Below are 26,719 nucleotides of genomic sequence, written 5' to 3' on the forward strand. Positions count from 1 at the left end.
TTCATTTTTGGTCTGCTTCAGTGATGAGGTGTTGGGGGCCTCTGTGTCTCTGCATATCTGATTTGGTAGGAGTTGATTGTTCTCTGTGTTGATCTCTTTCACCCTTGTGCTGATACCAGGTTCGCCAAGAAAACAGCACACTTGCTTGTTTTGCCAATTATTCTTAGTTTTAGCCAGGGCCCTTTTGAGGTATGATGGGGTGGTTCTCTCCTTAGGATCTGCGTCTATCTGAAAAACAGAAGCAGATTCCCCGACGGAGAGTAAAATTAGCACCAGATAAATGTGACAACCATTATTTTTTGGATAGAGTTTAATAGGTGTAGGCCCACTCATAGCCCACAATTGGTGGGAGCTTGATAATGGAGAGCAGGCTCAATTTTGGATCTGGTTCTGATTTGTTTCCCAGCTCCAGCTATGGGTCCCATTCCACTGAGAGTATCAGTTAGCCAAATCAAGAGCAGTTGGTTCCCCACCATGGCTGTGTGCCACTATTGCACTTGTGTGAGCATCACGACAGGTTCTTTGCTGCTAAGTTGCTTGGACAGATATTGGTCATTTCCCCCAGTCACTCATGTAGCACCTTCTGGCACTAGACACACTGTCTGGGGACTGACTCTTCCAGCTTCCAGCCATGTCACTCCATGTTATATGCCAACAGCATATAGTGTCTTCAGCAGTAGGATTTAGCACTAACCTTTGGTGGGTCATCAAGCTCTCTGACAGAAATCTGTCTTCTTTTGGGAGACCTTGTAGGTCTCTCTGATCAAAAGCTCATTGTGGATGATAGCCACCTACTGGTACTGGGAGTTACAGGTCAGCGCCCAAGAAGAGAAGGAAGAAAAAGATAAGTGATAAAAAAGAGATAGAGAGGTGAGAGAGGAGAGAGGGAGAGAGAAAGAGAGAGAGAGAAACAGAAACAGGAGGAGATCAAAGTCAGTTTTTATCATACCCTCTCCAGGGCCTTATGAACAGGTGTTCCTTCTCAGGGCCTGGTGAAGGTTCCACCATTTGGTCTGTCTTTTACGATGTGGAGTTTTATGGTACCACTGCTTGGCAGATTTCCTGTCTCAGTTCCTCAATAGAACCAAGCTTGTGATTTTTCATCTGATAGTTTATATGATCATTAGCTAGAAATAGGCTATAACTTTATAAACAACCCTAGATGAGATGCTGGGTTTATTGTCAAAGCATCTTGCACAGGTACCAAAGGAAAATTCTGGTGGTTCCAGTTAATAAGAATGGAGCCTGCACCTCTGGTACGGTAGGCACGGTATGGACCACCCGTGGGAAACGGATGTAGACCTCCCTTCTTCTACTTACAGGCTCCCCCTCTCGCAACTTTTTCTTTTTCTTTCTTTTCTTTCCTTTCTTTTGTTTTGGTACATGTGGAGTACATGCATGTGTGTACGCAGATACACATGCCCTCTGTGTGTGCATGTAGAGACCAGTGGAGAGCATCAGATTTGACCACTTTTCCATCTTATTTTCTTTTTTAAAATTTTTTTTATTTATTTATTTGAGAGCGACAGACACAGAGAGAGATAGAGAGAGAAAGAATGGGCGCGCCAGGGCTTCCGAACTCCAGACGCGTGCGTCCCCTTGTGCATCTGGCTAAAGTGGGTCCTGGGGTATCAAGCCTCGAACAGGGATCCTTAGGCTCCACTGGCAAGCGCTTAACCGCCAAGCCATCTCTCCAACCCTCCATCTTATTTTCTTGAGACAGTTTACTCGTTGAACCTGGAGTGTGTCTTTTTTATTTTTTTTTCTTTTTTTTTGGTTTTTCAAGGTAGGGTCTCACTGTGGCGCAGGCTGACCTGGAATTCACTATATAGTCTCAGGCTGGCCTCGAACTCACGGCAACCCTCCCACCTCTGCCTCCTGAATGCTGGGATTAAAGGCGTGCGTCACGACGCCCGGCTTCATTTTTTGGTTAGACTGGCTGACCAGGGAGCCCCAGCAATCCCCCTGTCTCTATCCTCCTCAACACTGGATTTCCAGGTGTGCACACAGCCTCAACCTGTCTTTCTGCAGGGGTGCTGGGGGCTAATCTCAGGTCCTCAGGCTTAAGTAGCGAGAAGTGCTCCTACCCACTGGGCCAGCTCCATCTCCCCATCCTTTTTGTTTTGTTGTTGTTTTGGTTTGTTGGTTTGTTGGTTTGTTTGTTTGTTTGTTTGTTTGTTTGTTTGAAGTAGGGTTTAGCTCTAGTCCAGGATGACCTGGAATTCACTATGTAGTCTCAGGGTAGCCTTGAACTCATGGTGATCCTCCTACCTCTGCCTCCCCCAGTGCTGGGATTAAGGCGTGCGCCACCACGCCCAGCCCTCCTCCACCTCCTCCTCTTCCTCTTCTTCTTTTTAAATAATCCCTTTAACTTCTTTTTACTATTTAAAAGATAGAAAGAGACACAGAGAGAGAGGGAAAGTGGGGGATAGAGAATGGACTCACCAGGGCCTCCAGCCTCTGCAAACAAACTCCAAAAGCATGCGCCACCTTGTGCATCTGGCTTATGTAAGTCCTGGGGAATCAAACCTGGGTCCTTAGGTCCTTCGGGCACATTTAACTGCTAAACCATTTCTTAAGCCCTGTTATTATTCTTTTTTGAGACAGGGTCTCTTGTAGCCCAAGCTGATCTCAAACCCACTATGTAACCAAGGATAATCCTGAACTCCTGATCCTTCTGCCTCTCCCTCCCAAATGCTTGAATTATAGACATGTATGACAGCTTATTCATGGGTTTTCTTTGTCATGCATGCATGTATGGTTTGTGCATATGTGTATGTGCATATGTATATGCTTGTGTGGGGTGGGAGTGCATGTCCAGGCCAGAGGACACCCTTCAGTCTTGTTCCTCAGGAACACGGTCCCCTTTTCTCGAGACAAGGTCTCTCACTGGCCTGGAGCTCACCAATTAGACCAGCTAGTTGGTCATTAGGCCCTGGGGATGATACGGCCTCCACCTCCCTACCACTAGGACCACAAACCCCCACCATTTTGCCCCATACTTAAATTTCTTTCTTCTTATGTGGGTTCTGGGGAGCCAAGTCTTCATGCCCACAAGGCCAGCACTTCTCTAACTGAGTTGTCCCATGGCTTTTCCTAAGCAAGAAATTCAAATCTCTTCTTCTCCCTGAGGCTAACATCCCAAATATTTAAGAGAAAGAGAATCCTGTTGGTTCTGCTCTCCAGGACAATCCCAAAGTGGAGCCCTGGCCTAAGGTTTCTTCTACCACATGGTCCTCAAAAAGTGGAGACTGGGGGGCTGGAGAGATGGCTTTGTGGTTAAGCACTTGCCTGGGAAGGCTAAGGACCCCAGGCTTGATTCCCCAGGACACACATAAGCCAGATGCACAAGGGGGTGCATGCGTCTGGAATTGGCTTGCAGTGGCTGGAGGCCCTGGTGTGCCCATTCTCTCTCTCTCTCTCTTTCTCTCTCTGCCTCTTTTCTCTGTGTCTGTAGCTCTCAAATAAATAAATATATATTTTTTAAATTTAAATAAAAACAAAAGTGGAGATTGGCTTTCCTCAGCTGCCACCAAGGGGATCGGTTCTTCCAAGGATGCGGAGGGTGCGTTTGGGGTGAGGCCCTCGCTTCACCCGGAGATTAGCCCCGTGCCCGGCACTCTGCACCCGGGGCCTCCGTCTCCGAGCTCGCCTGCATCTGCTCGGCCCTCATCCTGCACGAGGACGAAGTGACGGTCACGGAGGACAGGAGCAATGCCCTCGTTAAAGCAGCCGGGCTGAGTGTGGAGCCTTTTTGGCCCTGGCCAGCGTCAACATCGGGAGCCTCATCTGCACCTTGGGGGCCGGTGCGCCTGCTTCTGCGCCTGGTGCTCCAGCAAAGGCGAAGAACGTGGAAGCCAGGAAAGGAGAGGCTGAGGAGTCTGATGACGACATGGGCTTTGGTCTTTTTGACTAAACCTCTTGTCACACACTCAATAAAAAGTCTGTTGTGTTCTCAAAAAAAAGGGGGGGTGGGGATTGTCTTGAGGCAGAAACAAATAGCAAACATCCATGTGTAAGTCAAAGGACATGCATCACAATGGTGGATTGCTATGTTGTTACCATATCCTGTGCAGATAGAAACCCATGTCCCTGGTCTTTGCCCTAAACAGACAAGCCTCTATCTGAGGTGATCCCTAAGTAATAACACCCCAAGGAATAGCTAGGCATAGTGGCACACATCTTTAGATCCAGCACTCTGGAGGCAGAGGAAAGAGGAGCACCATGAGTTTGAGGCCAGCCTGGGGTCACTGAGTGAATTCTAGGTCAGCCTGGGCTAGTGTGAGACTCTGTCTCAAAAAAAAAAAAAATCAAAACAGGTGCTTGCTTGCAAAGCCTAATGGCTGGGTTTGACACCCTAGTACCCACGTAAAGGCAGATATGCAAAGTGGCACATGCATCTGGAGTTCATTTGCAGTGGCTAGAGGCCCTGGTATGCCCATTCCTTCACTAAATAAATATTTTTAACAAAAACAAAAAATAAAAATACCACCACCAGGAATAGAAGGGTGGTGATCATAAGGTACAAGCAATAGGTGCTTTGCCTCTGACAAAGTTAACCATTTCACATGGAGGAAAGACCTGGAAGTGTTTAAGTCATTCGATCAACCCTCACCTAATAGCTATGCTGAAGTTCTTTCCTAACCCTAACCCTAACCCTGGGGTCATAGCCTCTTCTGATATGGACTATTTTAGTAGGTGGGCTAATGGTAGAGGCTGCCTCAAGAAATCCTTCTCCTGCTTCCCATCAAACACATTTCATCTTCCCCATCTTTTGGTCTCCAACTCACTACATACGCAAGGATGACCTTCTGAATGTCCTGCCTCCCCCTCCCAGAGGAGTGCTGGCATTACCTACATGCATAAGTATACTCCAGTTTTGAGTGTTTGTGTTTTTTGGTTTTTATTTTTCAAGGTAAGATCTTGCTCTAGACCAAGCTGGCCTGGAATTCACTATGTAGTCCCAGGCTGGCCTCAAACTCACAGCGACCTCCTACCTCTGCCTCCTGCATGTTGAGATCAAAGGTGTGTGCCACCACACCCGGCTATGCCCAGTATTATGCAGGACTGGGGATGGAGCCCAGGAATTCCTGAATCCTAGGCAAGCGCTCTAGCAACTGAGCCATAACCCCAGCCTCTCTCACCTTTCTTTGGGCTTTCATTTCGTCTCCTTCACCCCCACCTCCATGTCCTCATCTTCAATGGTTGACGAAAATTCTATCTTTACAGCCACAAAACAAGCCCACAACATAGGATCTGGTAACAATCCCATTAGCCAGCTATGTGATAAGCAGAAAGTCCCTTAACCTCTCTGCACTGAAGAAATCCCTTGGGAGGGGTCTAGAGAGGTGGCTCCATGGTTAAGGTGCCTGAAAAGCCTAAGGATCCAGGTTTGACTCCCCAGTACCCATGTAAAGCCAAATGCACAAAGTGACAAATGCGTCTGGAGTTTGTAGTCTCTGTCCCTCTTCTCTATATCTCTCTCTCTATTTGCAAATAAATAAATAAAAATATTATTTTTATTAAAAAAGGGCTGGCCGGGTGTGGTGGCGCATGCCTTTAAATCCCAGCACTCGGGAGGCAGAGGTAGGAGGATCACCAGGAGTTTGAGGCCACCCTGAGGCTACATAGTGAATTCCAGGTCAGCCTGAACTACAGTGAGACCCTACCTCGAATACCCCCCCCCCCAAAAAAAAGGGCTGGAGAGATGGCTTAGCAGTTAAGGCGCTTGCCTGTGAAATCTAAGGACCCAGGTTCAATTATCCAGGAACCATGTGAGCCAGACACACAAGGTAGTGTGTGCATCTGGAGTTTGTTTGCAGCGGCTGGAGGCCCTGGTGTGCCCATTCTTTTTCTCTGTCTCTCTCTCTCTCAAATAAGTAAATAAAATATTTTTTAAAAGGAAAGAAAGGAATCCATTGGGAGAAAGTAGAATTAGTTCCCTTCTAAACTTTGCAATCAGTTCCTCTTAAAGATTAGTGTAGATGTGCTCCAAAATAACTTGGGATTGTTTTAACAGAATACTTTCAGAAAATGTGAGTATTGTGATAAGAAAATAGCAGTTTAAATGGACTTGTTACCTATTCTCTGTTCATGAGACTTAATAATACTTCACTTGGAAAATGCAGTTACTGATGCCTACATTATTTCTTTTGGCCATTGGATAATTCAGTAACACTATAAATGTAATTAAGACACAATAAATGTGTCCACACCCTTAAGTGAATTACAGTCAGCAAGGGCTCCCATCTAACCAGAGATGCTGTTGCCATCTGCGATTGCTTATGAGCCAAAAACAAATTGCTAAAACCAAAACAGATATTCCCAAAGGTCCTGGAATGGTCTTTGGGGTTCAAACCCTGGTGAACGTTTTCCTTCCTGAATGAAGCACCCAGATCTGGAGCTGTTATCACCACGCTGAGGCTTTTGTTGTTCAATCACCGAGTGCTAGTCAGGGCTTTCCGCAGGAAGCAGACCCTTAGTACAGGAAGACTGTTTTAAAAAAAAAAAAAAAAAATTCTCCTTTCAGGAAAAAGAATAGAAGTCAGGAAAAAGGAAGATGCACTCTAGAGAGGAATTTCCTTATACTAGACCGCGCAAGGCTTTACACAGGCAGCTGACAGCCACTTCCTTTAGCAAGTCTCCCTCCATCCTGCAAGTTAGCAATTAACTCCCCTGGGCTGCAGACATCAGGACTGAACACTTTAATCTCTTCCTAGTATTTATTTTAATGGCTTCAATTACTGTTAGCTATTCACCCATTAATCTTCCTCACCAAAGTTGTGAATTCTTAGAGGAATAACCAGTTCTTTCATCAGTGTGTGTAATAGTTAACTGGGTTGTTTGTTTGTTTGTTTGTTTCTGCAATACTGATGATCGAACCCAGGGCCTGCCCTGGGCTAGGCGAGCCCTGTACCACGAAAGGACATCCCCAGCTCTTGTTCCATAATCACTTCTGTGATGTGTCAGGGCTGGAGAGACCGTGGGCAGGAGGGTTAGCCTGTGCTCTATGCCTGTGGCTGGCACTCTAGAATGAATGGGAGCTGACTGAACAAGCAAGAACCATGGCATGCCTCCATCCAGTGATGTGAGGGTGCATTGCATAGCACTGGGTGCTGAGGGGAAGGGGGGTGCCCCACAGTTAAACACGGCGTGATAGGTTTGTTCAGGAGCATTCTGTCTGAGGCAGATTCTGAATTCCTGGGAAGCTAAGTAATTTTGAGTGTCAGTTACTAGTCTAAGTCTTTTGTTTTAATTTTTATTTTATTTATTTATTTGTACCAGGGCCTTCAGACCACACAAGTGAACTCCAGAAGCATGTACCACTTTATGCATCTGGCTTATGTGGGTCCTGAAGAATCAAATGTGGGTCCTGTGGCTTTGCAGGAAAACACCTTAACCACTAAGCCATCCCTCCAACCCCTAAGTGGATTTTTGTTGTTATTGTTGTTGTTGTTGTTGTTGTTTTAATTTTTATTTATTTATTTGACAGCGACAGACAGAGTGAAAAAGGCAGATAGAAAGAGAGAATGGGCACACCAGGGCCTCCAGCCAGGGCAAACGAACTCCAGACGCATGCGCCCTAAGTGGTTTTTTAAAAATATATTTTATTTATCTATTTGAAGGAGAAAGGGAGGGAGAGGAAGAGGCAGATAGAGAGAGTGGGGGCGCCAGGGCCTCCAGTCACTGCAAACAAACTCCAGACGCGTGCACCACCCTGTGCATCTGGTCTATGTGGCATTGGGGAGTCAAACCTGGGTCCTTTGGCTTCATGGGGAAGTGCCTTAACCTCTAAGCCATCTCTCCAGCCCAAATTTAAGTCTTTGATAAGAAACGTGTAAGTCTCATGAGCAGGTCACATGTGTAGTAAATTAAAAGGGACCCCTGAAGGCATTTGTAAGCTGCAGTGTGGGGAGGACAGAAGTCACCCCTTCAAGTCAGTGACAGCTACTGTGCCACTTTGTGCATCTGGCTTTTATGTGAGTACTGGGGAATCGCACCTGGGTTGTAAGATTTTGCAAGCAAGTGCCTTAACCACTGAACCATCTCTCCAGCCCCCAGTGACAGGTACTTTAACTGAAAGTCTTGCTACATGTTCCTAAAGCCAAAAGTTTGCTTTCTCTAAAAGGTCTATTGCTTTCACTGTTCATAAGAAGTTCGGTGCACTAGACCAGAAAAAGTCTCTTGCAGGAAAGCCAGGAAACTGAAACATGAAGCCAGAGTGTGCACCTTAGTTCCACTATCTATGCCGTCAAGTGGTGAATAAAAGATTATCTGAGACCAGGGAAATGGCTCAGGGGTTAAAGATGCTTGCTTGTAAGCCTGACTGCCCAGGTTTAGTTCCCACATAAAGCCAAATGCACAGAGTGGCGCATGTGTCTGAAATTCATTTGCTGCACCAAGAGGCCCTGGTGTATCCTCCCTCCCTCCCTCTCTCCCTCTCTCCCTCTCTCCCTCTCTCTTTCTCTCTCTCTCTCAATAAAAATATTGTTTTAAAAGGTTGAATAAGGGCTGGAGAGATGGCTTAGCGGTTAAGCGCTTGCCTGTGAAGCCTAAGGACCCCGGTTCGAGGCTCGGTTCCCCAGGTCCCACGTTAGCCAGATGCACAAGGGGGCGCACGCGTCTGGAGTTCGTTTGCAGTGGCTGGAAGCCCTGGCGCACCCATTCTCTCTTTTTCTGCCTCTTTCTCTCTCTGTCGCTCTCAAATAAATAAATATAAACAACAACAAAAAAAGTTTTAAAAAAATATAAATAAATAAATAAATAAATAAATAAATAAATAAAAGGCTGAATAATAGCTGGGTGTGGTAGAACATGTCTTTAATCTCGGCACTTGGGAGGCAGAGGCAGGAGAATCACTGTGAGTTCAAGGCCAGCCTGTTACTCCAGAGTTTCAGGTCAGCCTGAGATAGAGTGAGACCCTACCTCAAAAAAATAAAATCCAAGAAAAATAAAAATTAAATTAAAAAAACTTCACAGAAAAGGGTCTGGTTGGAAAGAAGGGGCTCAGTGGAAAAGGAAAGGCAAAAGAAGACTGAGGTCAACACAAAGAACTTTGAAGTGGGGATGACTTGACAAAGTAATTACTTTAAATCAGGCATCATAAAAAATATGTCAGCAATCAAGAATTAATTCTCTTGAAGCAAATGAGAAAGTAGAAAAATCTCAGCCAAGAAAACAGGAGACCTTACGATGTAAAAAATACCATAACAGAAATGGAAAAATAAAATAAAATTTGAAGAGAATGGGGTCCGTAATAGAGCAAAGATGCCAAAAGAGAGAAGCAGTGAACTTGGGGCCACTCCCCACGGGACAATAAGGTTCAGGGCTGAATGACTGGAGTCGTAAAAGGACCGACTGCAAAAGCATCTGGAGAGACGCTAGCTGAAGAGCCAAGCGCTGTCAAAGACTCAAATGCACACATAGAAGAGAATCATCAGAATGCAAAGTGAGTCCAGCAGCAAAAGTCAATAAAAGGAAACATTGACAAATTGAGCCTTGTAGGATGTTAAAAACCTGGCTCTGAAAGCCGCTATGCCGAGAGCAAAAAGACAAGCCACACGGCAGAGACAGTGTCTTCCCGCCACACATTCCAAGCAGGGCTGGTGTCTAGGATATCGAAAAACTTGCAACAGGAAAACACATCCAACTAGAAAATGAGAAAAAGATGTGGACAAATATTTCACAGAAGAGAATATACTGGGCTGGAGAGATGGCTCCACGGTAAAAGGCTTTTACTTGCAAGAGCACTCCCGTAAAGTCGGATGTGTGTCTGGAGATCATTGTCAGTGGCAAGAGGCCCTGGTGTACCCATATTTATTCATTCTTTCTTCCTTCCTTCCTTCCTTTCTCTCCCTCTCCTTTTCTGTCTCTCTCTCTCCCCTCTCTCCCCCTTTGAAATAAAATAAATAAATAAATAATTTAAAAACAGGCTACACTGACAGTAAGAACATTTTGATTTCCTTTGGCCTGGAACTCACTATGTAGAGCAGGCTGGCCTTGTCCTCACCGTGATCTTCCTGCCTCCTGAGTGCTGAGTATCCAAGGTGTGAGCTCACTTTGCCCCCCCAATTCACCCACAGTCTTCTTTCGCAGTTAGATTCCGCACCCTCCCCCACCCCAGGGCCTCTTCTGGCAGCCTGGGTGAAAAACCAGAGCACTGTCCTCCTTCCCAGGAGGCAAGCTGGCCAGCCAAGAGGGAAGTCGAGAAGTCCCCTTGTCAAATGCTTGCTCTGTCCCTGTCCTCGTGTGGGTCTTGCCTAGGTCAAACAGAAACAGAACCTATGAGCAGCAAGGGAACCCGTGCCCTGGACACTTTCTGCTGCCTTTTCCTGCTAAGCCTGCCTTTCACCAGCTGCTTCCTGCACAACGTTCCTGTTTTACTCTGTTCTGGTTGGAGGACTTCCTAATCAAACATTTAAAACTGTATTTAAATAAGCATAGCTCTTGAAATTAGGGTGACTATTGGAAGTTTAAAATTTTTTAAAGACTTTTTGCTTTAATTTTAACTAATGAATACACATTTCTATTTTCTTTCAAAATTATGCCTTTACATTTCTCTCTTTAAATTCTCTTAAAATAATTTTAATATAGTCTATGAGCTATTTTGTGATAACCAATGTTTAAAACGTTTGTCAGGCTTTAGGTTAAAAAAAAAAAAAAACAGCCGGGCATGGTGGCGCACGCCTTTAATCCCAGCACTTGGGAGGCAGAGGTAGGAGGATTGCTGTGAGTTCGAGGCCACCCTGAGACTCCATAGTGAATTTCAGGTCAGTCTGGGCCAGAGTGAGACCCTACCTCGAAAAACCAAAAAAAAAAAAAAAAAAAAAAAAAAGTGTAGGGCTGGGGAGATGGTTTCAGTGGTTAAATGTGCTTGCTTGCAAAGCCTGTCAGCTCAGAGTTCGATTCTCCAGATCCCACATAAAGTCAGATACACAAAGTGGCACATGTGTGGAGAATTCATTTGTAGTGGCAAGAAGTCCTGACGTGCCCATTCTCTCTCTTTCTCTTTCTTTCTTTCCATCTCTTTTTCTTAACTATACAAATAAATAAAGTTTTAGAAAAGAAGGAAAGGAATGTATTCTCATTGTAATATATGTAACATAAACTTTCCAAATATAAAATTTTGTCTCTACAACCTTCACCTGGAGAAACAAACCTCAAGATTTTTTTTTCAAGGTAGGGTCTCACTCTAGCCCAGGCTGACCTGGAATTCACTATGTAGTCTCAAGGGTGGCCTCGAACTCATAGGGATCTTCCTATCTCAGCCCCCTGAGTGCTGGGATTAAACAAATGTGCCATCGTACCTGGTTAAATTCTTAAGCTTAAAAAATCCAAGTTGGGCCAAGAAAATGGCTCAGTGGGTAAGAGAACAAGACCTACATTTAAATAGAAATTCTGTCTCAAGGACGTAAAGTAGAAGAGTGATAAAGGACACCTGACATCCTCCTCTGACCTCCACAAACGTGTGTCTGTGCACATCTGTACATACATATGCATATAGCACACACCATTCAAAGTGCACACACACACACACACACAAATTAAGTACACATATTATACCCACAGACCGTTATATGTTTACATTTTATTTGTCCTTGCTAGATCTTCTCTCACAATTGGGTTTATTTTGTCTTGTTTATTTTTAGGTAATTAGTGCTTAATCATCTCAGTAGTGGAAAAAAAATGAGTCAGAAATATTCTGAACTGAACCAGGTGATGGCACACAACTATTAATCCTAAGCACTCGGAATACCGAGGCAGAGAATCCCTGTAAGTTTGAAGCCAATCAGGGCTTCTGTGAGTTCCAGGCCAACCTGTGAGACTCTTTCAAAAACCACAAGCAAAGGCCAGGCATGATGGTGCCTGCTGGTGATCCCAATGCTCGGGAGGTGGAGGCAGGAGGATCACAAAGTCGAGGGCAGTCATCACTATGTAGTGACTTTGAGGCCAGCCTGGGCTACATGAGACTCTGACAAAATGAGAGAATAAAGGAAGAGGAAACTTGTATTGTTTACTGACAATGCAATGACGGGGGTAAGTGGTGGACCCTAAGAAAAAGTAGGGAAATAAGGAAAGATCTGGATCTATGCCAGAGTTAGTATGTGGCAAGCAGAGACAGCAGGCTCTGAGCCTAGAACAGCTTATAGAAAAAACTAAACCAGAGAACTGGGCAGGGTGGCACACTCCTTTAATCCCAGCACTCAGGAGGCAGAGGCAGGAGGATCACCATGAGGTCGAGGCCACTTTGAGAGTACAGAGTGAATTCCAGGTCAGCCTGGGCTAGAGTGATACCCTACCTTGAACCCGCCCCCCCCCCCCGAAAAAAGAAGTTCTTTTGGGTAGCAAGTCTGAAGCCAGCTTGGTATACATGAGACCCTGTCTTCTCTCTCTCTCTCTCTCTCTCTGTGTGTGTGTGTGTGTGTGTGTGTATCTGTCTGTTTGTCTGTCTGTCTCTCTCTCTCTCTCTCTCTCTCCATATATATATACAGGTTTGATTGTTTACATATATATGGAAAAATTGAAATAACTTCTTGTGTTCTATTTGATCACAACCAACAACAAGAAAGCCACAGAACATACACAGACTCATAGAGATTAAACAATTCACTATTATAGTGAAAGGGGCCTTGGAGAAATTCAGAAAAGTTTTTTTTAATCCTAGAATCAAATGAAAATGAAAATACAAAATATGAAAAACCTCTGGGAAACAATAGGAGCAATTCAAAGAGGAAAGTTGATAGGAATAAACACCTGCATTAAACATTCAGAGATCTCAAAGAGTTTCATGGTGTACTCCAGGGCCTTAGAAAAACAAGAAACCAAACAAATTTAGCAGACAGGAAGAAATGATTAAGTTTAGGACAGAAATTAAAATAGAAACAAAACACAAGGAATCAGTGAAACAAAGAACTGGTTCTTTGAAAAGATAAACAAGACCCACAAACCCTTAGCCAAGCTAACAACAAAAAGATGACCCAAATTAATAAAATTAGATATGAGAAGGCAACATTCAAACAGACACCAAGCAGCACGTGGCCCTAGTGTACCCAAAATCATCCTCTCTCATCCCCAGTTGCATCAAAAAATAAAAATTAGGGCTGAAGAGATGGCTTGGCGGTTAAGGACCTTGCCTACAAAGCCAAAAGGACCTCGGTTCGATTCCCTAGGACCCACGTCAGCCAAAGGTACAAGGTGGCGCATGCTTCTGGTGTTCATTTGCAGTGGCTGGAAGCCCTGGTGTTCCCATTCTCTCTCTGTGTTTCTTTCTTTCTCTGCCTCTTTCCCTCTCTCAAATAAAAAAGCAATTAATTAAAATTTAAATTAAAAAAAACTTGAAATAAACCTAACCAAGAAAGTGAAATACCTCCACAATAAAAACTTTAAAATACTGAGGAAATAAACCTACTGAGGATGTTGCTCAGTCAGTGGAGTGTGGACGCGGAATGCACAAGGCCCTGGCTTCTATTCCTAGCGCCATGTAAACTGGACCTGGTGACACGTGCATTTGGGAGATAGAGGCAGGAGGGTTAAGAGTTCGAGCCCAGCCTGGTTACATGAGCTCCATTCACAACAGGAAAGAAGGAAGGAAGGAAGGAGGGAGGAAAGAAGGGAGGGGAGGAGGAGGGAGGGAGGGAGGGAAGGAGATTGGTTAGGAAAGGTAGAGAAGAAAGGAGGGAGAGAGAGACGGAGAAGGAAGGGAAGTTGGTTAGGGAAGGGAAAGAAGGAAGGAAGGGAAGGAGGGAAGGAGGTTGGTTAGGGAAAGGAGAGAAGGGAGGAGGGGAGAGAGGGAGGGAGGGAGGGAGGGAAGGAAAAAAATCCTCATGAATTGAAGGGATTAAAATTGTGAAAACTGGCTGGAGAGAGGATTTAGTGGTTAGGGCACTTGCCTACGAAGCCTAAGAACCCAGGTTTGATTCTCTAGAACCCACATAAGCCAGATGCACAAGGTGGCACATGTGTCTGGGGTTCATTTTCAGGAGCTGGAGGCCCTGGCATGCCCATTTTCTCTCTCTCTCTCAACTAGAAATTTAGAAATGTGAAACGACTATGCAACCAAAAGTTAATCTACAGATTCTATGCCATTCCTATCAAATTCTCCAGGGCCATTCTTCACAGAAAGAGCAACCACAGGGCTGAGGGTAATGCCCACCTCGCATGCACAGAGCCCTGGGGTTACACCCAGCATGACATAAACTGTAGATGGTGGCACATGCCTGTCATAGCGGCCCTCAGGAGGTGGGGGCAAGCAGGTCAGCTACCTAGTGAGTTCAAAGCCAGCTTTGAGTACCTATGACCCTGGCAAGCTTCAAAGCAAAAAGAAAGGAACTGCAAGGGATCAGTAAGAACCAAGATATTTTAGAGGAAGAAAGTGAGAATTAGTCCTATCAGTTATCAAATTCTCTGTCAAGTTATTATAATTACAATGTGGTTTTGGCACAGAAAAAAAAAAAAAAACACATGAGCTATGGATAAGAATGGGGACCTATGTACCTAACACCAGGTGACGGAGGACAGAGTTGGTAGTACTCTTTGGTACAAAGTAATTGTGTAATTTGAAGTGAACACTTGGGCTGGAGAGATAGCTTAGGTGGTTAAGACGCAGGCCTGCAAAGCCTAAGCACCCAGGCTCAATTCCCCAGATCTCACGTAAGCCAGATGCACATGGTGGCGCATGCATCTGGAGTTCATTTGCAGTAGCTAGAGGCCCTGGTGTGCCCATTCTCTCCCTCTCTCTCATAAACAAATAAATAAATAATAAAATATCAAAGTGAGCACTTAACCAACTCAAAGTGAGGAAATGATCTAAATATGAAATGTAAAAACATGCTGGAGAGATGGCTCAGCAGTTAAGGCACTTGTCAGCAAAGTTTAATAACTGGGGTTCAGTTTCCCAGTACCCACATAAAGCCAATCTCACTAAGTGGTGCATTCATCTGGAATTCATTTTCAGCACTGAAGGCCCTGGTGCACTCATTCTCTCTCTGTCTCTCTCTCTCCATGCAAATAAACAAAAAGAAAGAAATTAAGAAAGAAAAAGAAAACATAACTATTACAAAAGGTAAAAGTAAAACTACCAGAAAGTGACAATGAGGATACCTTCTCAATCTTATTTTATTTACTTGTGTATTTATGTATTTATTTATTTATTTATTTATTTTGGTTTTTCAAGGTAAGATCTTACCCTAGCTCAAGCTGACCTAGAATTCACTCTGTAGTCTCAGGGTGGCCTTGAACTTACAGTGATCCTCCTATCTCTGCCTCCCGAGTGTTGGGATTAAAGGCATGCACCACCATGCCCAACTCACCTTGTTTTTTGAGACAATCTCTTAATGAACTCATCAAAGTGATGAGAATGCGTTACTTTTGCACGCATGCTCGGTGCTGGATCAAACATCTATGCACCCCCTAGAAGGCGCAGGGAACAATGCCCTGGTATACCCAGTCTTACTCTCACTCTCTCCCTCCCACCCCTCTCTCTGTCTCTAATAAATAAATAAATAAATATACTTAAAAATATTTTTAAAATAATTAAATTAAATTTAAAAATAATGAGGGGCTTTACCCTGCTCCTGCGTTCTCACTTCATAGTCTCCTATGTCCTTCTCTTCGTCTAATAAAATCTCTCTAAACTTAAAAAAAATTAACAATCGGGAGGCAGAAGTAGGAGGATTGCCGTGAGTTCGAGGCCACCCTGAGACTCCATAGTGAATTCGATGTCAGCCTGGGCTAGAGTGAGACCCTACCTTGAAAAAGGAAAAACAAAAAAGAAAAAATAAATTAACAAATCTTCATTTCCATCCAAGATAGAGTGGGGGGAGGAGTAAGATTTAGTCGGGTGTGGTGGCGCACGCCTTTAATCCCAGCACTCAGCAGGCAGAGGTAGGAGGATCACCGTGAGTTCGAAGCCACCCTGAGACTCCATAGTGAATTCCAGGTCAGCCGGAGCTAGAATGAGACCCTACCTTGAAAAACCAAAAAAAAAAAAAAAAAAGAAGAAGAAGAAGAAGAAGTCATGCCATGGGATGCTTGCTGGGTGACTCCTCCATGCCAGACAAGTAAATTAACGCACTGTCTTCATGATCATGTGGAAAGGAAAAGGAACCTGGAGTTCCTACCAGTAATAGCTTTTCCAGTAAATGTCAGTGTCTGGATTCAAGATTCAGTCTTGTGACCCAAAAAAAGCACACGTCTTTTGCAGATCCCCATGTCCTCTCTTTACAGCACAGCCTGTGGTTGGCATTAGTGTTTTCTTTCTTTGCCCAGTTACTAGTGATCTGATTCCTTCCTTAAAAAGTAATTGCAAGAAATGTCCACCCACAACTTAAAATATATGTCTTTAATATATCTTATGAATCTTGTAGCGTTCCTTCATCCTTTAATTCATTTTCAGAGAAGTGTTATGTTGTTACTTAGTTTGCTTAACATTCAGTTGAAAGCCAGGCGTAGGCACATGCCTTTAATCCCAGCACTGGGGAGGCAGAGGTAGGAGGATTGCCATGAGTTTGAGGCCACCCTGAAACTACAAAATAAATTCCCGGTCAGCCTGGGATAGAGTGAGACCCTACCTCAAAAACCAAAAAACAAAAACAAAAACAAAACAGTCAGTTGAGTACCTACAGTATATGAAAGCAAACATAGTTAAAATATTACACAGAACAGGTCCAGGGATGTGGCTCCAGGGGTAGAGTGACTGCCTGCCCATGCACAAGTTCAATCCCTGCACAGCATAAACCAGACATGGCGGCATGTGTCTATAATCCCAGCCCTCGAGTGGTAGAGACAGATGGATCAGAAGTTCAAGACCATCCTCAGCTACACAGCAAGTGTGAAGCTGGTCTGGGCTTCCTGACACCCTATTTATACAGATGGGGGAAAGAATAGTTTTCTCAGTGAATGATGTTAACAACCCTGGGTAATCACATGGGGAAAAAAATGAAACTGGACTCTTCTCATACAAAATATACAGAAAACACTTCAAACTTGATTTTAGAAAGTTAAACATGAGGCTAGAAATGACAAAGCTCTTAAAATAAGACAGGGAGGGCTGGAGGTTAAGACAGGAGGGCTTAGTGGTTAAGTGCTTGCCTCTGAAGCCTAAGGACCCAGTTTCGAGGCTCGATTCAGCCAGATGCACAAGGGGGCGCATGCATCTGGAGTTCATTTGCAGTGGCTGGAGGCCCTGATGCGCCCATTCTCAATCTCTCTCTCCCCCTCTTCCTCTCTGTCTGTCGCTCTAAAAAAAAAAAGACAGGGAGGCTGGGGGGATGGCTTAGCAGTGACAGGCATTTGCTTACATAGCCTGAAAGCCTGACTTTGATTCCCCAGTACCCATGTAAAGCCAGATGCACAAAGCGGTAGTGAATCTGGAGTTCATGTTTGCAGCAGTGGGAGACTCTGGAGCACCCATTCTCTCTCCTCCCAAATTAATTAATTAATTTTTTGAAAAGACCACAGGGAGAAAGCACCTTGGTGTTGGGCTGGGCCATGACTTCTTAGATATTTCAAAAGTTCAGGCAACAGAGATGGGATGTAGCTCAGTTGACAGAGTGTTTATCTGGCCCTGGCTTCAGTGCCCAACAGCACCTAAACAAGATGTAGTGGGACTCTCTGTAATCCCAGTACTCACCTCGACATAGCGAGTTCCAGGCCAGCTTAGGCTAAATGAGACCCTGCCTCAAAGCATAAGTAACAAAAATAAAGTCAGGCGTGGTGGTGCACATCATTAATCCCAGCACTCAGGAGTCAGAGGTAGGAGGATCACCATGAGTTCCAGGCCACCCTGAGACTACATAGTGAATTCCAGGTCAGCCTGAGCTAGAGTGAGACCCTACCTCCAAAAACATATATATGTGTATATATATATAATGCAAAAAAAAATGTATTAAACTAAAAACCTGTTCAGCAAAGAGAAAAGAGTGAAAAGATAACCTTCGGAGAAAAGATTAGCAAATCATCCATCCATCTGATAAGAATTCAAAGATAGGAGGATCACTATGAGTTTGAGGCCAACCTGAGTATATATGGTGAATTCCAGGTCAGCCTGGGCTAGAGGGAGATCCTACCTCAAAAAAATTTTAAAAATTCAGTACTCAGAATACTTGAGGAAATCCTACAACTAATAGCAATAAAATTTAATAGCATTTTATTTAAAAAGAAGCATCAGGCTGGAGAGATGGCTTAGCAGTCAGGTGCTTGCCTGTGAAGCCTGAGGTCCCAGGTTTGATTCTCCAGATCCCACATAAGCCAGATGCACATAGTGGAGCACGTATCTGGAGTTCATTTGTAGTGGCTAGAGGCCTTAGAGGACCCATTCTCCCTATCTCTCTCTTTTTCTCTCTCTCTAATACATAAATAAAAAATAAATAAATAAAAATGAGTATCCATTCAAACTTGATAATGGGATTCTGTTGCTGAAAATACCACACACTTTAGTGGTAGGACAAAGAAATCAAGCGGAGGCTAAGGCAGATGCTCCTCTCTGCTGCCTAGCCCTCTTAGTGCCAGAAGATAACCTGTAGGCTGGTGAGAGAGAAAAGATATCAACAGGGTTAACTAGTGGTGAACCCTTCACACTACACAACCAATCTGCCAGGCAAGAAGTACACACTGGTGCAATAGTGGCATGACCGTTATAGGAGTAAACAAGTGCTTTCTACTTGAATTCGAGGCCTGCTCCAGGGGAGGAAATGTATGCCCAGGTACTGAAGACCTAGTCAGAAGTCCATGGCTGGGGAGGTCACAGGCCCTAAGAGGAAGCTACTACTGTTGTGTGGCTAGATGGGCATGTTGTATCGGCCAAAGTGCCTTCTAAATATTGATGTTTTTGCCACTGCATTAGAGCCACGCCCAGCTGTGGTCAGAGAAGCTTCTTTCTGCGCTGTGCAGTGATTACTGGAGGCAGAGATTGCCCAGGAAGAGTCGTGAAAGTTCTGAGGGTGTCTGCTGAGCATTCAGCCCTAAAGAGGTCGCCTATGTCACTCCCTCCAAGGCTCAGGGGACACTGGAAGAGAATGGCTGTGAAAGGGGGTCTCTGGACATGGCACACACTGGCCCTCATGAATTTACAAGGGTTATGATGACCTTCACAAGATTGGGCATTCCGTCTTGAGAGGGCCTGCCCCTCCTTCAGGGGTTATTGCCAGTTAGTTAATGGTTGTTGGGGGAGAGGAAGATGTCTTCTTCAGCGGTGCATCCACTTGTAAACTGCCCATGCTCTGGTGAGTAATCTCCCCCCCCCCCCCGACCCATACTGGGGCAAGCAGTACTAGTTACACTCAGTGGGTCACAAGAAAAAGCAGATGCAATAAAGTAGGTGGAACTGGTTGGAAAGAATAAGGGGAGGCTAGAGAGGGTTGAGGCGCTTGCCTGCGAAGGCTAATGGCACAGGGATGCACATGTGTCTGGAGTTTGTTTGCAGTGGCTGGAGGCCCTGGTACACCCATTCTCTCTCTCCCCCCCTTTCTCTGTCAAATAAATAAAATATATACACATATTTTTAAAAGCCCTCATGGATGGCTTAGCGGTTAAGGCACTTGCCTGCAAAGCCAAAGGACCCCAGTTCAATTCTCCAGGACCCACGTAAGCCAGATGCATGCATCTGGAGCCCAGTGATGGGAGGCTCTGTCAAGCCCATTCTCTCTCTCTCTCTCTCTCTCTCTCCCTCTTTCTCTCTCTCAAATAAAAATAAATAAATAAACATTTTTTAAAGCCCTCATGGAAATGCAAATTAAAACCACTTTCAGATTCCATCTCACCCTCATCAAGTGACCATAAATGCTAACAAGGAAGTGTGGGAAAGGAACCCTTATGCACAGCTGTAGCTACTGTGGAAATCAATGTGGAGGTTCTCAGAAAGCTAAAATTCAAACTACCATGTGACCTAGGTATACCCTTCCTGACCATGTAGCCAAGACCTCTTCCCTATGACAGAGAGACATGTCTATTCATGTTCACTGCTGCTGAACTCACAGCAGCTAAGAGATGGAATCAACCTAGATGTCAGTCATCAGATGACTGGGAAATGAAGATGTGGTGTGTATACCCGGTGGAGTTCTACTCAGCTAAAATGAAAAATAAGATTGTGAAATTTGCGGGGAAATGGATGGGACCGGGCAAAAAGCCAAACCAGAAAGACAAGAATCACATGTTTTCTGTCACATGCAGAACCTAACTCTTAATGGATTTTGGAGGGGGGAGGGGCATTTATTTATTTATTTATTAGAGAGAGAGAAAATAGTAGGTGGAGTCAGTGTGAGAAAGCCAGGGTCTCCCACCACTGCGAATGAATTCCAGATGCATGTGCCATTTTGCAACTGGCTTTACGTGGGTCCTGAGTAATCAAACCCAGGCCATGAGGTTTTTCAAGCAAGCACCTTTAACCACTGAGCAATCTCTCCAGCCTTTTAATGTTTTGTTGTTGTTTTGTTCTTTGAAGAAGGGTCTCACTTTAGCCCAGGCTAACCGGGAATTCACTCTGTAGCCCAAGCTAGCCTTTAACTCTTAGTGATCCTACCTCAGCCTCCTCCTGTGTGCTGGGATTGAAGGCATGCACCACCATGGCCAGAGGACTTACTTTTAGTGTTTGTGTGTATATAAATTAGGGGATGTGAGAATGAATGTGGGCTATGAAACTCAGTAAGAAACCACCAGAGGGGAAAAGCAGGTGATGTGAAAGTAAAAAAGTGGACGGGTGTGGTGGAGCACACCTTTAATCCCAGCACTTGGGAGGCAGAGGTAGGAGGATCGCCATGAGTTCGAGGCCACCCTGAGACTGCATAGTGAATTCCAGGTCAGCCTGGGCTAAAGCGAGATACTACTTTGAAAAACCAAAAAAAGAAAGAAAGTGGGGACCAAAAGAAACATGGGGTGTGAACGTGGAGTGGAGGCAATGGTGGGGAGAAGGACGCAGAGATGAGGGGAATGGGGAAGAAAAGGGGAAGAAGGGAAACAAAATCGAATTTAGTTTGAAGATCACCATGATGAAACCTAAATCTGTGAATGCTAATACAAATAATAATAAGGGGGGGCTAGAGTGATGGCTTAGCAGTTAAGGTGTTTGCCTGCAAAGCCAAAGGACCTCGGTTCAATTCCCCAGGACCCACATAAACCAGATACATATGGTGGCACGTGTGTCTGCAGTTCGTTTGCAGTGGTTGGAGGCCCTGGCGTGCCCATTCTCTCTCCCTCTCTTTCTCTCTTGCTCTGTCAAATAAATAAATAAAATTAATAATAATACTAAGAGCCTGGGGAGACAGCTTAGAGGTTAAAGGTGCTTGCTTGCAAAGGCTGCTTGGCCGAGGTTGGTTCAGGTTCAGTTCTCCAATACCCACATAAAGCCAGATGCATAAAGTGGCTCATGCAACTAGAGTTAGTGTACAGCAAGCAGCATGAACCCCTGGCATGCCTGTTCATTTTTTTCTCACTCTCTCCTTGCAAATAAATTAAAAACTTATATTAAAAAATAATAAGCCAGGCATGGTGGCACACACCTTTAATCCCAGCACTCACAAGACAGAGGTAGGTGGATTGCCGTGAGTTCAAGGCCACCCAGAGACTACATAGTGAATTCCAGGTGAGCCTTGGCTAGAGTGAGACCCTACCTTGAAAAAACAAAAAACTAAATAATAATAATAATAGGGCTGTAGAGATGGCTTAATAGTCAAGGTGCTTGCCTGTGAAGCCAAAGACCCACATACACCACAGGTGGTGTATGTGTCTGGAGTATGCTTTTTTTTTTTTTTTTTTGACAGCTTCCATACTTACAGACAATAAACCATGATAATTCCCTCCCCTCCCCCACTTTCCCCTTCACAAATCCACATTCCATCATATCCCCTCCCTCTCTCCAGTAGTCTCTCTTTGACTTTGATGTCATCATCTTTTCTTCCTATTAGGAGGGTCTTGTGAAGGTAGAGTAGTTTTCAGTGGCTAGAGGCCCTGGTGACCCCCCCCCCTCATTTTCTCTCAAATAAATTAAAAAAATATTTTAGGGCTGGAGAGATGGCTTAGCGGTGAAGCGCTTGCCTGTGAAGCCTAAGGACCCCGGTTCGAGGCTTGGTTCCCCAGGTCCCACGTTAGCCAGATGCACAAGGGGGCGCACGCGTCTGGAGTTCGTTTGCAGAGGCTGGAGGCCCTGGCGCGCCCATTCTCTCTCTCTCCCTCTATCTGTCTTTCTCTCTATCTCTGTCGCTCTCAAATAAATAAATAAATATTTTAAAAGTGAAAAATTATTAGTAATAATAATAACAATAACCCTGCTTTTTAAAAAGAGGAGCAAAGAAACTTTAAGTATGTAGATGTGTTCCGCGTCTTGATAGTGCTAATGTGTGAATACACATGCATATGAAGGAGGGAGGTGTGTAAAGATAAAATGGCACATTCATAATAAAGTGTCCTTTATTACATGTGAATCATACGCAATAATGCTCTCTTTCTTTTACATGGGCAAAGATTAGTTTAAGTACTCCTTTCTCCAAAGGAGACAGGCAGATAAGTAGCGACATCTGTGTGAAGGGATGTTCAGCATCACAGGAGGGGAGACAGGAAGGAGCGCAGGAGCCGAGGATGGGGGGGGGGGGGGGCTGCAGACAGTGTCTTTCCAGCATGACATGACTGTTACATTCATGACCTCCCAGTAACTATGGTTACCTGCACAAGACCTACACGAGATTAGGCCCGTCACTACTCAGTCACGGGTGATGCCGGAGAGTGTGGGGTCTCCATCCCTGCCTGAGGAGTTAGCAGCAGCCAGTGGTTGCAGAGGAAGTGGGAGACGCTTTCTTCAGGGCGAAGACATTGGCAAGTTGCATGTGCTGTGTGAGTATTCCCCCACTTACGCTCACGCAGATAAGCCAAACTGAATGCTATGGTCTCCCTCTCTCTCTCTCTCTCTCTCTCTCTCTGTCTCTCTCTCTCTCTCTCTCTCTCTCTCTCTCTCTCTCTCACACACACACACACACACACACACACACACACACACAAAGACTTCAAAGTAGAAAGAGACTACTTGGGAAGGAGAAGGTGGAACAGGACAAGAGAGGTAGTGGGAGGGAACTATGATCAAAACACATTACATACATGCAAAAAACTGCCACTAAAAAAGCCGGGTGTGGGCTGGAGAGATGGCTTAGTGGTTAAGCACTTGCCTGTGGAGCCTAAGGACCCCGGTTCGAGGTCCCCAGGACCCACTTTACCCAGATGCACAAGGGGCACACGCATCTGGAGTTCGTTTGCAGTGGCTGGAGGCCCTGGCGCGCCTATTCTCTCTCTCTCTCTCTCTCTCTCTCTCTCTCTCTCTCTGCCTCTTTCTCTCTGTCTGTCGCTCTCAAATAAATCAGTAAAAACTTAAAAAAAAAAAAAAAAGCCCAGTGTGGTGATACACACCTTTAATCCCAGTACTCAGGAGGCTGAGGTAGGAGGATGGCTGTGAGTTCGAGGCCATCCTGAGACCGAGACTACATAGTGAATACCAGTTTAGCCTGGGCTTTGAGACCCTACCTCGAAAAAAAAAAAAATGCCAATAAAAATAAACATCGATCAGGCTGGGCATGGTGGTGCACACCTTTAATCCCAGCACTCGGAAGGCAGAGGTGGGAGGATCGCCGTGAGTTCGAGGCCACCCTGAGACTCCATAATGAGTTCCAGGTCAGCCTGGGCTAGAGTGAGACCCTATCTCGAAAAAAATAAATAAATAAATAAACATCGATCAATTGAAGGTAAATCCTTGGGCTAGAACATAAGATAGCTCAGTGGTCAAACGCTTCCCTAGTGTGTCAGATCATTCGCAAGGCCCTGGGTTCAATCCCCAGGAGAGAGAGAGAGAGAGAGCAGTCCTTCAGCCTCACCTTAACTGGCTACATGCATTGCTACATGTACTTACTTGTTTATATTATTTATTTATTTTAGTTTTGATTTTTTTAGGCAAGTTCTCATGTAGCCCAGGAGAGCCTCAAGCTCTCCGTGTAGTCAATGACGACCTTGACCCTTCAACCTCCTCCTTCCAAATTGCTAAGATTCTAGATTTGCACCACCTGGCCCAGTTTATGCCATGATGGGATTGAACCCATGACGTTAAGTACATTAGGCAAGCGCTCTACAAGCTGAGCCACATCTCCAGTTCCCACGTGTGTTTTATGTAACCTCCTTTCTCTTTGGTCTCACTAGCTTGCCCCAGAAAGCCAGAAGCTTTTCTTCTTCCCGAAATAAAAGTTCTCCCCTTTCTCTCCCCAGATAAATATCCTTTTCTGTCTTGTTAAAGTTCATTTCTACTCAATGAAGGCAGCTTTCCAAGCCTGAAGGAACTAGCTTTGGTCTCTCGCATCATATGGAAAGAGCCCATCTCTCCCAACCCCCCACCCCACCCCATCACAGGATATCCACATTGTTTCTTAAAAGAAAAATAAATAAATACAGGGAGGGGGGAAAGAAAACGAAATCAAAACTTCAAACCAGCCACAAAAGCACTTGGTGTGTGTTTGGACAGTATGCGGATAAACATGTGACATGTTTATTTTACTGTTTAGAGCTCAAGAAGCCATGACATGTATACGGCTGCCAGCAAGGAGGCCGGGCTCATGGTTAAACAGTGGGAAACAGTAATAATAATAAAAACAAATTCTCCCACACCCTGACTCTGTCTGATTATCTGCTGTGCAGCCACGGGGTTGGGTTGGATGGACGTGGATGGAAGTGCTTTTCTTGCAAGGCTGTCGGCAGAGGTGGGGGCCCTTGTGTGCCTCGGATGAAAGCTGCGACCCACGTTCCCACGGCCGCTTCGCTGCGGCATCCCGCGCTTCTGGCGTCGCGCTCCTTGGGAAGAAAGACTGGAGTGTTTCTTGGTACTGAGCCATGCCTGCATCTGGGATGAAGATTAGGAAAGGAAGAGGCTTTTGTTCAGATTACAAACGCCAGATGCTGCGGCCCGACAGAGCCCTGGGTGCCGACTTCAAGCATTCGCCCTCGCAGCAGCCATCCTGGGCGAAGAAGGCTCTGGCACCCATCAGGAGTCGGGAGGGGGTCAGTCCGCTGCGCTGGCCAGCACTTTGCCATGGCCACCGACGGATTAAAGGGCATCCCTCGGCCTCGGGGTGCTTGATCGGTCTCCCGTGGAGCTCCTCTTCCCACGCTGCAGACTTCCACGGCCAACGAGTCATGAGAATCATTAAAGAGGTCACCCGCTCGGCTTCAGGCCAACAGCACAGAAACCACCACCAGCGAAAGGAGTTTTTAGAGTTAGTATTGACTTACGGAAAACCACTGTGGCTGTAAATAAAAGAGGGCTTTGATCATTTTTCCTCCCAAGATCTGAGGAAGAATAAGCAGGATGAAGACGATGTGTAGAAAGAAAGTAGCAAAAAAAAAAAAGAGGGCTGGAGGATGGTTTAACAGTTAAGGTGTTTTCCTGCAAAGCCAAAGGACCCAGGTTCGATTCCCCAGCACCCACGTTAGCCAAATGCACAAGGGGGCACACCAGTTTGTTTGCAGTGGCTGGAGGCCCTGGCACGCCCATTCTTTCTTTTTCTCCCCTCTCTCTCTTTCTCTGTCAAATGAATAAATAAATAAATAATAAAATACTCTTTTTTAAAAAAGAAAGTAGGGCTGGAGAGATGGCTTAGCAGTTAAGTGCTTGCCTGTGAAGCCTAAGGACCCTGGTTGGAGGCTGATTCCCCAGGAACCACGTTAGCCAGATGCACAAGGGGGCGCACGCGTCTGGAGTTCGTTTGCAGTGGCTGGAGGACCTGGCGTGCCCATTCTGTCTGTCTCTCTGCCTCGTTCTCTGTTGGTCGCTCTCAAATGAATAAATAAAAATAAAAATTTTTAAAATTAAAAAAAGAAAGTAGCAAAAAGGAACAGAAGTGAATGAGGGGCTGGGAAGGTGGCTCAGCCAGTAGAGCACTTACCTAGCAATGTATAAGGAAGTTCTGGCTCAGTCATAGCACTGAGGAAGTTCAAGTTTATCCCCAGCTACAGCTGAGCTCAAGGCCAGCCTGGGCTATAGGACCCAACATCAAGTCAGTGTTGCTGGTTTATCCTTTTGCCACAAAATCAGGCAGAACTTGGCCAGCACTGTTACTGATTATCTTTGAATTTTGTTCATTATTATTGTTTAGCATTACTTTTGATTTTTAAAACCTATTTTCATTAACTTATTTATTTACAAGCAGAGAGAGAGAAAAGAGAGACAAAGATGGGCACACCAGGGCCTCCAGCCACTGCAAGCAAACTCCAAATGCATGTGCTACTTTGTGCATATGGCTTTATGTGGGTACTGGGGAATTAAACTCATTTCGTTAGGCTTTGCAGACAAGCACCTTAAACACTAAGCCATCTCTCCATCCCTACTTTTGATTTTTTTAAATTTATTTTTATTTATTTATTTGAAAGCGACACAGAGAGAGAGAGAATGGGCGCACCAAGACTTCCAGCCACTGCAAACAAACTCCAGATGTATGTGTCACCTTGTGCATTTGGCTTACATGGGTCCTGGGGAATCGAACCTATGTTCTTGGGCTTCACAGGCAAGCACTTAAGCGCTAAGCCATCTCTCCAGCCCCCTACTTTTGATTTTTAAAAGCATTCTATTATGGGGCTTAGGAGGCAGCTAGTGGGTAAAGGGTTTGCCTTACAAGCATGAGGACCTGAGTTCTGTCCCCCATACCCATGTTTTAAAACGCCAGGCATGGGGCTAGAGAGGTGGCTTAGTGGTTTATGCACTTGC

The 26,719-nt window shown here is 45.1% G+C and overlaps 1 pseudogene; it reads left to right on the top strand.

The window, feature by feature from the left end:
* The first annotated feature begins 1,238 nt into the window (after positions 1-1,238).
* LOC101599354 lies at positions 1,239-3,916 on the top strand (annotated as a pseudogene).
* The last annotated feature ends 22,803 nt before the right edge of the window (positions 3,917-26,719 follow it).

This window comes from Jaculus jaculus, chromosome 12 (genome assembly GCF_020740685.1).
Source record: "Jaculus jaculus isolate mJacJac1 chromosome 12, mJacJac1.mat.Y.cur, whole genome shotgun sequence".
NCBI classification, from domain to species: Eukaryota; Metazoa; Chordata; class Mammalia; order Rodentia; family Dipodidae; genus Jaculus; species Jaculus jaculus.